At 44.2% G+C, this 12,223-nt stretch overlaps 1 protein-coding gene across 2 annotated transcripts in view; it reads right to left on the reverse strand.

Annotated features, from left to right (window-relative positions):
* The window catches only part of LOC135523917 (ubiquitin carboxyl-terminal hydrolase 43-like), a 128,433-nt gene that overhangs the window by 27,989 nt on the left and 88,221 nt on the right, over nucleotides 1-12,223 (reverse strand). The gene's annotated exons all lie outside the window — the stretch shown is intronic.

The following is a 12,223-nucleotide window of genomic DNA, read 5'->3' on the forward strand; positions in this document are numbered from 1 at the left end:
TATCGAAGCTGGCAGAGAAAAGGCCACCACTTGAGTATCAACGGATGTATTCACCAGTGCATGGCCTTTGGTGAGTAAGACTAAGTGAATGAATAATCAAGTATTCCATTTTAATCAAGTACCCCCCCTCCCCCTCCCCCATGCCAGACTCGTCTCCCTCTCTGTTATTGAATTCCCCAATGGGAAGGTAAAAGGCACTGAAAGGTCGAAGTCAGCTTCATTTCAATCCACACAGAAAGGCGAGCCTGTTACCACGACAATAAGGAGCATAAGCAAATCATTAAATACTAAGGACACAAAAGCTTACTTCTCCCACAAGATACCAGTATGCTATTTTAAACATATACAAAACCTACACTTCTATGTCCTAAAATGACAGTGCTCTGTTGGGATGTCCTAAAATGACAGTGCTCTGTTGGGATAGCTGGGAGTCTGTGCTCTTCATCTCCATCTCCCTCCCTACTTCTGTCTCTCTATCGCTCTCTTTCCCCCCCTCTCTTTTTAGACCTTCTATTACACTATACTTTTTCCACACGCAGACACATACAATACAATTATCTCTCTCTCTCTCTCTCTTTCTTTAGCTATTCCATTGCTGCTTTGGGTCCCACTGTGCTGTCTGGCTGCTCTATCTTCCAGACAGGGTCTGAGGGGAGAACCCAATATTCATTGCCAGACTCCCATTCTTTGGGGCACAACCTCGCCCTCATTCCTTGCTGCTTTCTCAGCCAGCCAGGCTTTGGAGGGGATATACTCCAATATTCCATTGAGTGAGCTTTGGGGCTTACCCACTCCAATATTCCATTGATGAGCTGCTTTGGGGCTTAGATGCTTTGGGGCTTAGAATATTCCATTGAGCTTTGGGACAAGGAGAGAGTAGGAAGGCAGTGCTAGTTAGAAGGGGAGTGTCCCACTCCAATATTCCATTGCTGAAGTGTCTCTTCAGGGACTGATGCTGTTTAATTGCTGCTTTGGGGCTTACCCATTGTCTTACCTACATTGCTCCCCTACCATTGCTTTGGGGCTTCCTATCTATTCCATTGCTGCTTTGGGGCTTACCTCTCCAATTCCATGTCTCTCTATTGCTGCTTTGGGGCTTACCCACCCAATATTCCATTGATGCTTTGGGGCTTACCTCTTTTCCATTGACCTTCCATTGATGCTTTGGGGCTTACCTACTCCAATATTCCATTGATTTTGGGGCTTACCTACTCCAATATTCCATTGATGCTTTGGGGCTTACCTACTCCAATATTCCATTGATGCTTTGGGGCTTACCTACTCCAATATTCCATTGCTGCTTTGGGGCTTACCTACTCCAATATTCCATTGATGCTTTGGGGCTTACCCACTCCAATATTCCATTGCTGCTTTGGGGCTTACCTACTTATTCCATTGCTGCTTTGGGGCTTACCCACTCCAATATTCCATTGATGCTTTGGGGCTTACCCTCCAATATTCCATTGCCAATATTCCATTGATGCTTTGGGGCTTACCCACTCCAATATTCCATTGCTTTGGGGCTTACCCACTCCAATATTCCATTGATGCTTTGGGGCTTACCCACTCCAATATTCCATTGATTTGGGGCTTACCCACTCCAATATTCCATTGCTGCTTTGGGGCTTACCCACTCCAATATTCCATTGATGCTTTGGGGCTTACCCACTCCAATATTCCATTGATGCTTTGGGGCTTACCCTCCAATATTCCATTGATGCTTTGGGGCTTACCCACTCCAATATTCCATTGATGCTTTGGGGCTTACCCACTCCAATATTCCATCCACCATTGCTGCTTTGGGGCTTACCCACTCCAATATTCCATTGGCTTTGGGGCTTACCCACTCCAATATTCCATTGCTGCTTTGGGGCTTACCTTCCAATATTCCATTGCTGCTTTGGGGCTTACCCACTCCAATATTCCATTGATGCTTTGGGGCTTACCCACTCCAATATTCCATTGATGCTTTGGGGCTTACCCACTCCAATATTCCATTGATATTCCATTGCTGCTTTGGGGCTTACCCACTCCAATATTCCATTGCTGCTTTGGGGCTTACCCACTCCAATATTCCATTGATGCTTTGGGGCTTACCTACCCACTCCAATTCCATTGATGCTTTGGGGCATTATTCCATTGCTGCTTTGGGGCTTACCCACTCCAATATTCCATTGATGCTTTGGGGCTTTCCAATATTCCATTGATGCTTTGGGGCTTACCCTCCACTCCAATATTCCATTGCTGCTTTGGGGCTTACCTACTCCAATATTCCATTGATGCTTTGGGGCTTACCCAATATTCCATTGCTGCTTTGGGGCTTACACTCCAATATTCCATTGATGCTTTGGGGCTTACCCACTCCAATATTCCATTGCTGCTTTGGGGCTTACCTACTCCAATATTCCATTGATGCTTTGGGGCTTACCTACTCCAATATTCCATTGCTGCTTTGGGGCTTACCTACTCCAATATTCCATTGATGCTTTGGGGCTTACCTATATTCCATTGCTGCTTTGGGGCTTACCTACTCCAATATTCCATTGCTGCTTTGGGGCTTACCCACTCCAATATTCCATTGATGCTTTGGGGCTTACCCACTCCAATATTCCATTGATGCTTTGGGGCTTACCCACTCCAATATTCCATTGATGCTTTGGGGCTTACCTACTCCAATATTCCATTGATGCTTTGGGGCTTACCCACTCCAATATTCCATTGCTGCTTTTACCCACTCCAATATTCCATTGATGCTTTGGGGCTTACCTACTCCAATATTCCATTGCTGCTTTGGGGCTTACCCACTCCAATATTCCATTGCTGCTTTGGGGCTTACCCACTCCAATATTCCATTGATGCTTTGGGGCTTACCCACTCCAATATTCCATTGATGCTTTGGGGCTTACCCACTCCAATATTCCATTGATGCTTTGGGGCTTACCCACTCCAATATTCCATTGCTGCTTTGGGGCTTACCCAATATTCCATCCAATATTCCATTGATGCTTTTGGGGCTTACCCACTCCAATATTCCATTGATGCTTTGGGGCAATATTCCATTGCTGCTTTGGGGCTTACCCACTCCAATATTCCATTGCTGCTTTGGGGCTTACCTAATATTCCATTGATGCTTTGGGGCTTACCCAATATTCCATTGATGCTTTGGGGCTTACCCACTCCAATATTCCATTGATGCTTTGGGGCTTACCCAATATTCCATTGATGCTTTGGGGCTTACCCATATATCCATTGATGCTTTGGGGCTTTGGGGCCCACTCCAATATTCCATTGCTGCTTTGGGGCTGCTTTGGGGCTTACCTACTCCAATATTCCATTACCCACTCCAATATTCCATTGATGCTTTGGGGCTTACCTACTCCAATATTCCATTGCTGCTTTGGGGCTTACCTACTCCAATATTCCATTGATGCTTTGGGGCTTACCTACTCCAATATTCCATTGCTGCTTTGGGGCTTACCCACTCCAATATTCCATTGCTGCTTTGGGGCTTACCTACTCCAATATTCCATTGATGCTTTGGGGCTTACCTACTCCAATATTCCATTGCTGCTTTGGGGCTTACCCACTCCAATATTCCATTGATGCTTTGGGGCTTACCCACTCCAATATTCCATTGATGCTTTGGGGCTTACCCACTCCAATATTCCATTGATGCTTTGGGGCTTACCTACTCCAATATTCCATTGCTGCTTTGGGGCTTAAATATTCCATTGCTTTGGGGCTTATGCTTTGGGGCTTACCTACTCCAATATTCCATTGCTGCTTTGGGGCTTACCTCCAATATTCCATTGATGCTTTGGGGCTTACCCACTCCAATATTCCATTGATGCTTTGGGGCTTACCTACTCCAATATTCCATTGCTGCTTTGGGGCTTACCCACTATTCCATTGATGCTTTGGGGCTTATTCCATTGATGCTTTGGGGCCAATATTCCATTGATGCTTTGGGGCTTATTGGGGCTTACCTACTCCAATATTCCATTGCTGCTTTGGGGTTTACCTATTCCATTATCTTCATCCAATATTCCATTGATGCTTTGGGGCTTACCTCAATATTCCATTGCTTTGGGGCTTACCCACTCCAATATTCCATTGTTACCTACTCCAATATTCCATTGAACAAAATCCATTGTGTTTGGGGCTACCCACTCCAATATTCCATTGAGTGCTTTGGATATACCACTTTGGGGCTTACCGCTGCTTTGGGGCTTAAATGTTTATTCCATTGCTGCTTTGGTGCTTTGGGGCTTACCCACTCCAATATTCCATTGATGCTTTGGGGCTTACCCACTCCAATATTCCATTGATGCTTTGGGGCTTACCCACTAATATTCCATTGACATTTCCTTGTTTTTGAAAGAAACATCAAATTGATCAGAAATACAGTGTAGACTTGGTTAATGTTGTAAATGACTATTGTAGCTAGAAACAGCAGATTTTTTATGGAATATCTACAGAGGTCCATTATCAGCAACCATCACTCCTGTGTTCCAATGGCACATTGTGTTAACTAATCCAAGTTGATAATTTTAAAAGGCTAATTGATCATTAGAAAACCCTTTTGCAATTATGTTAGCACAGCTGAAAACTGTTGTCCTGATTAAAGAAGCAATAAAACTGGCCTTCTTTGGCTGCTTTGGGGCTTACCCACTCCAATATTCCATTGATGCTTTGGGGCTCACCTACTCCAATATTTCATTGCTGACTCGTTGAGTGTCTGGAGCATCATCATTTGTGGGTTCGATTACAGCCTCAAAATGGCCAGAAACAAAGCACTTTCTTCTGAAACTCGCCAGTCTATTCTTGTTCTAAGAAACAAAGGCTATTCCATGCAAGAAATTGCCAAGAAACTGAAGATCTCGTACAACGCTGTGTACTACTCCCTGGCTCAAACCAGAATTGAAAGAGGAGTGGGAGGCCCCGGGGCACAACTTAGCAAGAGGACAAGTACATTAGAGTGTTTAGCTTGAGAAACAGACGCCTCACAAGTCCTCAACTGGCAGCGTCATTAAATAGTACCCACAAAACACCAGTCTCAAAGTCAACAGTGAAGGGGCGACTCTGGGATGCTGGCCTTCTAGGCAAAGTTGCAAAGAAAAAGCTATATCTCAGACTGGCCAATAAAAAGAAATGATTAAGATGGGCAAAAGAACACAAACACTGGACAGAGGAACTATGCCTAGAAGGCCAGCATCCTGGAGTCGCCTCTTCACTGTTGATGTTGAGACTGGTGTTTTTCTTTCATCAGCACAACAGTTTTCAGCTGTGCTAACATAATTGCAAAAGGGTTTTCTAATGATCAATTAGCCTAATTAAATTATACATTTGGATTAGTTAACACAACGTGCCATTGGAACACAGGAGTGATGGTTGCTAATAATGGCCATCTGTATGCCTACGTAGATATTCCATAAAAAAATCTACCATTTCATGCTTCAATGGTCATTTACAACAATAACCATGTCTACACTGTATTTCTGATCAATTTTATGTTATTTTAATGGACAAAAAAACATTGCTTTCCTTTCAAAAACATAGACATTTCGAAGTGACCCCAAACCTTTGAACGGTAGTGTATACTGACCAAAAATATAAACACAACATGTAAAGTGTTGGTCCCATGTTTCATGGCCTTAAAATAAAAGATCCAAGACATGTTCCATACACACAAAAAGCTTTTTTCTCTCCAATGTTGTGCACATATTTGTTTACATCCCTGTTAGTGAGCATTTCTCCTTTGCCAATATAATACATCCATCTGACAGGTGGGGCATATCAAGAAGCTGATTAAACAGCATGCTCATTACACAGGAGCACCTTGTGCTGGGGACAATGAAATGCCATTCTAAAATGTGTAGTTTTATCACACAACACAATTCTACAGATGTCTCAAGTTTTGAGGGAGGGTGCAATTGGCATGCTGACTGCAGGAATGTCCACTAAAGCTGTTGCCAGAGAATTTAATGTTCATTTCTCTACCATAAACTACTTCCAACACCGTTTTAGAGAATACGGCTGTACACCCTACCGGCCTCACACCCTACCACACCAGGCCAGGACCTCCACACCAGCCCAGGACCTCCACACCAGCCCAGGACCTCCACACCAGCCCAGGACCTCCACACCAGCCCAGGACCTCCACACCAGCCCAGGACCTCCACACCAGCCCAGGACCTCCACACCAGCCCAGGACCTCCACACCAGCCCAGGACCTCCACACCAGCCCAGGACCTCCACACCAGCCCAGGACCTCCACACCAGCCCAGGACCTCCACACCAGGCCAGGACCTCCACACCAGCCCAGGACCTCCACACCAGCCCAGGACCTCCACACCAGCCCAGGACCTCCACACCAGCCCAGGACCTCCACACCAGCCCAGGACCTCCACACCAGGCCAGGACCTCCACACCAGCCCAGGACCTCCACATCCGGATTCCTCAGCCACGGTATCGTCTGAAAACAGCCACCAGGACAGCTGATGAAACGGAGGAATATTTCTGTCTGTAATTAATCCCTTTTGTGGAGAAAAACTCATTCTGATTGGCTTGGCCTGGCTCCCCAGTGGGTATGCTCTCCCCGCCCCTCCTATGGCTGCGCCCCTGCCCAGTCAAGTGAAATCCATAGATTAGGGCCTAATGATTTTTTTTTTTTCAATAGATTGATTTCATTATATGTACTGAAAAATCGTTGAAATTATTGCATGTTTGGTTTATATATTTGTTCGGTATAGAAGATGTAGGGATGCAGAGTGGTCGCACGAGGACATTGGAACACTGTAGCACACTGCACCAGAGCACCCGCAGCACCTGTCTCACATTCAGATAGGAGGAGGGATACGTATTGTAATGAACACCAAAATAACTACGGCTCTAATATATATATATATATATTTTTTTTCACAGAACCCCCAGGGATCTACTTCTTCACCGCAGTTACTAAGGCCTACTTTTTTTTGCTTCACTCCTTTAAGCTAGTTTTAATATCAGAGCCTTATTTAAAACTGTGTTCCCTGAAGTACCATCATGCCGGATGACGACTCGATTATCTCTGTCTGACAAGATAGTGAGAATATATGAATACTGGCTCATTGATGATGACTTTACATACTAGTCTCTTCTATGACAGGGGGATTAAAACATAATACTTTTGAGATGTCAGCAGAAAAATAAAAGTGGGTTTACAACCTACTTGTGAATATAGGTCATAGGCATAAAGCTGTTGTTATCTGGTGAGCCTGCAGGCTTCAGCACATACAGAGCTGCTTCAGTTCAGTCTGACCATAAAATTCCAGCTGGTTGTTGTGCCTGTGACTGCTGAATTGAATGCTCAACCGAAATCAATCATTACTGTGCACTAGTAAATATCACAAAATCATGCTTTTCAAATGCTTTTCTGCTCCTACAAGCTTAGCCGTCTTGGTTTGTCACCTAGACGAGTGACCCCTGTCAATTCTGTCCACACTCCGTGCTAAAAATACCCAGGGGGTAGTGGGGTCCGGCGGAGGGCAGGAGAGGGGACAGGCTCTAGACGAGACAGACGTCGCAACATTTCCTGTGTCTGGTTGCCGACTCCACAGGTGACCAGAGGACACCTGACTTGTCTGCTGCTTGAGTAAATGACAGATGGAGGAAGACAGCAGAGAGAGAGAGAGAGAGAGAGAGAGAGAGAGACACAGTATAAACCTGCCACACCTGCTCCCCCTTGCCGGATCCCAAACCTGCATCTCATCACCGCCACACCAGGTCCCCAAAGACCTCCGACCCCTATGATTGATTCCACGGTTGCCTCCCGGTATCTCGGCAACATGTATCTTGATAAAGTATCTATCTGTGCTATCTATAGTGAATTAGTAAAAAAATGAGTCTTGGGTCTAAAATCCAGTAAATCATATGACACAGACAGTCAGAGATTATAGAGGCTGTAAGACAAGCAGGGGAAGAGCTGGCTCATTGATGGAATGTTGGTATGTGGTTGTGATTGTGATCAGGCTGATGCATCCTCTGTGGGTGTATAACTAGAGTCTAAAACCACAACTACACAACTGGTCTATTCACATGGATGGCATTCTTTACTGACTTTAGACCTGTGCCCTCCCTCTTTCTGAATGGCTATCGCCCCATCCTGCCTATCTCTGATTGGATTGTGGAAAATATGCCATGACACTACTCCGGATGTTTACTCAGAAGTAAACAATAACGATGAGGAAATCAATTAACTCAAGTTTCTGAAGCAATTATGTTGACGTAACAGTATATAAGTGACAGAGATGAAACACCACGGCCATGCTGCTAACAGCTAAAAGACTGTCTTTCAACATACAGTTGAAGTCGGAAGTTTACATACACCTCAGCCAAATACATTTAAACTCAGTTTTTCACAATTCCTGACATTTAATCCGAGTAACAATTCCCTGTCTTTGGTCAGTTAGGATCACCACTTTATTTTAAGAATGTGAAATGTCAGAATAATAGTAGAGAGAATGATTATTTCAGAGTTTATATCTTTCATCGCATTCCCAGTGGGTCAGAAGTTTACATACAATTAGTATTTGGTAGCATTGCCTTTAAATTGTTTAACTTGGGTCAAACGTTTCGGGTAGTCTTCCACAAGCTTCCTACAATAAGTTGGGTGAATTTTGGCCCATTCCCCCTGACAGAGCTGGTGTAACTGAGTCAGGTTTGTAGGCCTCCATGCTCGCACACGCTTTTGCAGTTCTGCCCACAAATTTTCTATGGGAATGAGGTCAGGGCTTTGTGATGGCCACTCTAATAACTTGACTTTGTTGTCTTTAAGCCATTTTGCCACAACTTTGGAAGTATGCTTGGGGTCATTGTCCATTTGGAAGACCCACTTGCGACCAAGCTTTAACTTCCTGACTGATGTCTTGAGATGTTGCTTCAATATATCCATATCATTTTCCTGCCTCAACTTAGTGTATGTGAACTTCTGACCCACTGGAATTGTGATACAGTGAATTATACGTGAAATAATCTGTCTGTCAAACATTTTTTGGAAAAATGGTCCCCCCGTGTGGTTCTGGGTTTTTTCTCACCGTTCTTGTGATCATTTTGACCCCACGGGGTGAGATCTTGCGTGGGGCCCCAGATCGAGGGAGATTATCAGTGGTCTTGTATGTCTTCCATTTCCTAATAATTGCTCCCACAGTTGATTTCTTCAAACCTAGCTGCTTTCCTATGGCAGATTCAGTCTTCCCAGCCTGGTGCAGGTCTACAATTTTGTTTCTGGTGTCCTTTGACAGCTCTTTGGTCTTGGCCATAGTGGAGTTTGGAGTGTGACTGTTTGAGGTTGTGGACAGGTGTCTTTTATACTGATAACAAGTTCAAACAGGTGCCATTAATACAGGTAATGAGTGGAGGACAGAGGAGCATCCTAAAGAAGAAGTTACAGGTCTGTGAGAGCCAGAAATTTGCTTGTTTGTAGGTGACCAAATACTTATTTTCCACCATAATTTGCAAATAAATTCATTAAAAATCCTACAATGTGATCTTCTGGATTTGTTTTCTCATTTTGTCTGTCATAGTTGAAGTGTACCTATGATGAAAATTACAGGCCTCTCATCTTTTTAAGTGGGAGAACTTGCACAATTGGTGGCTGACTAAATACTTTTTTGCCTCACTGTATGTAGTGTATATAGTCTATGTAAACTTCCAACTTCAACTGTACTCTCAGAGAAAAGGTCTCCAAAGGGGTTCTTCGGCTGTCCCAATAGATGCGTTAAAGGAGTCAATCGAACACAGTCGTTTCATTGACCAGATTGGCGCACATTCAACAAATCTGATCGAACAAAGTTAATATTTGTCAAATGGTTCCCATTCATCTTTCAAACTACAGTATTTCTATCCCAAGTACTTCTGATGATGGGTTTAAACAGCACATCATCAATTATTGAAGAACTGCCTTGTAAAAGCAGATGGAGATATGTGGGCTGAGCCATTGAGCACAGCTGGGCCTTTTTCGCAGCATTCTCTTCACCACCCATTAGCAGATACATCCACAACCTGTGTGTGTGTGTGTGTGTTGGTTTAAAGATGCTTGCCTTGAGTGTGTAAATATATATATAATAATAAAATGTGCTCACTAAGGGCAGAGCTAATGGGCTCTGTGTAAGTGCCAATGCATCCTCCACTGCTCAGACAAACACCTCAGAGCTACACAACATTCAACCCCAACCATGTTTCCAGTCAATAGCTTTTAGCATTTTGATAGGATGAAAGGAAACTCGCACTAAGATTCTACCTGAAGACTTTCCATAGAACTCCTCTGTCCATTGTGAAGGGAGATGAATACTGAATGCAATGGTGGAGAAAGAGTGAGAGTGTGTGTGCGTGTGTGCGTGTGTGCTTGTGTGTCTGTGTGTCTGTGTCCATTGACAGATTTCTTTATCTGGGTGGATATGTCCCTGCTTTGCCACTTTTCCCAGAGGGCACCTCTTCTTTCACACAAACCCTCTCTCAGCCCTGGTTCTCTGACCTCGCCAAAAAGACAACTCTGTCTTTAGAGCTTGATAGACTCTTTGATTACCTCAGGGACAACAGGCCTTTTGTAAAGTAAGAGTGTCTACAAAAGTTGGTAGGAAAGTTTCAAAGATTTCCTCAAACGGAAGGTTTTATGTACTGTAATAGACAACTGACATATCTGTTCTGTTGAGAGATGAAATAGGATATTGTCATATCTGTATAAAGTTTCCTTGATTTTTTGAGTGTTTTCTATCATGAGCGCTTGACTCCATGGCTAGCGACACCACACTGTTTCCCCAAATAACAAATCTCATTACTACAGTGTATGAAGGAGAAGGGTTGATCCAACATCCCTAAGAATGTCTTCCTGTGGTTTCCAATAACTTCGAATATGAAAACTCAACAGAAATTCTGAACCATGAAACGGTGGAGACGATTCCCCCAGAGCAAAGCACCCATCCATAAAATCCGTCTCTTAAAATAGACTATGACTTCCGCCTAAAAACATCTCACCTAAAGTTATATTTGTCCTTCTCTTCTGCCAGTGCAACACAAACACATGCCATTGTTCTACCAGCCAGTGTGTATTTTATACCTCTCTCTTTCTCTCTCCAAATGTTTTCAACAAATTTCTTCAGCTCTGCTAATTTTGACTCCCCACCAGGAGGCAATGGGCCTGATTCCCAGTCCCCCGCTGAGCTACTTCCTCTTATCCGACATGAGAAATCGTAACCTTTCCTTCGCTAACCAAATTCCCCGTTTCAATTTGGGACTTTTATTAGCCGGTGAGCAGATTGGCTTTGTGCCTCTGCTGTGCCCGCTGGGGCTCAGATTGTGCCGATGTTGTAGAGAGAGTTATGAGGCACACACACACACGACACAGAGATAGGCAGACATGCCTGCACGCATACGCATACACACACACACACACACACACACACACACACTCACGTGAAATGAGATTACACATACAGGGCCATTAATCATGGTGAGGAGACTGGACCACGCTGGGGGTCAACTGTGTGACCGTCTGTCTGTAGCCCAAGGGGGGAGTGACGCATAGGCTAAGGCACACATGCACCAGCCAAAGGAGGGGGTGGGACTTGTGTACATGTGTAAGAGAGAGAGAGTGAGAGAGAGAGGGTGGTTCGTGACTGGCTGATTTGTACCGCCAAATGAGGGCCTGTCTGGTCACAGGTTTAAACAGCCAACGGTGTCCATAATTATACATATTTCTACAGCGGAAGAGAGGGAGGGAGGTACTACAAGCTTAATACAGTCAATATGGGTGGTGACAGCAGTGGTTTGAATGCTCGCCCATATACATATATACGTACGCGTCCGTTGTTTATTTCCGACGATGACAGCGGTTTACTGACAGGATGTCGCATTCTAACATGGCCCCATTGAAATGAGGCTCTAACAATCTGCCAAGGTTCCACATCATCTTTCTGTGGCCACAAGAGGTAGGAATGTCTGGGTCTTGTTTGTGACAGACTCAGCAGACAGAGCCGTCACACCAATGAATTCTTAATTAGGAACAATTTCCTTATTAATTGTGGCTCGGCATGGAAATATCCTTACAGCCTAGCCTACATCCTAAAATATATGATCAAACCAGCCCCATTGTTCAGTATTACATGTCTATAGCTGTTCGATAAAACAAAGCGGGTAAATGCGGTACTGTATGCTGAACCCACAGCGTTACAGTGCATATAATAAT

Source organism: Oncorhynchus masou, chromosome 4, assembly GCF_036934945.1.
Source record: "Oncorhynchus masou masou isolate Uvic2021 chromosome 4, UVic_Omas_1.1, whole genome shotgun sequence".
NCBI lineage: Eukaryota > Metazoa > Chordata > Actinopteri > Salmoniformes > Salmonidae > Oncorhynchus > Oncorhynchus masou.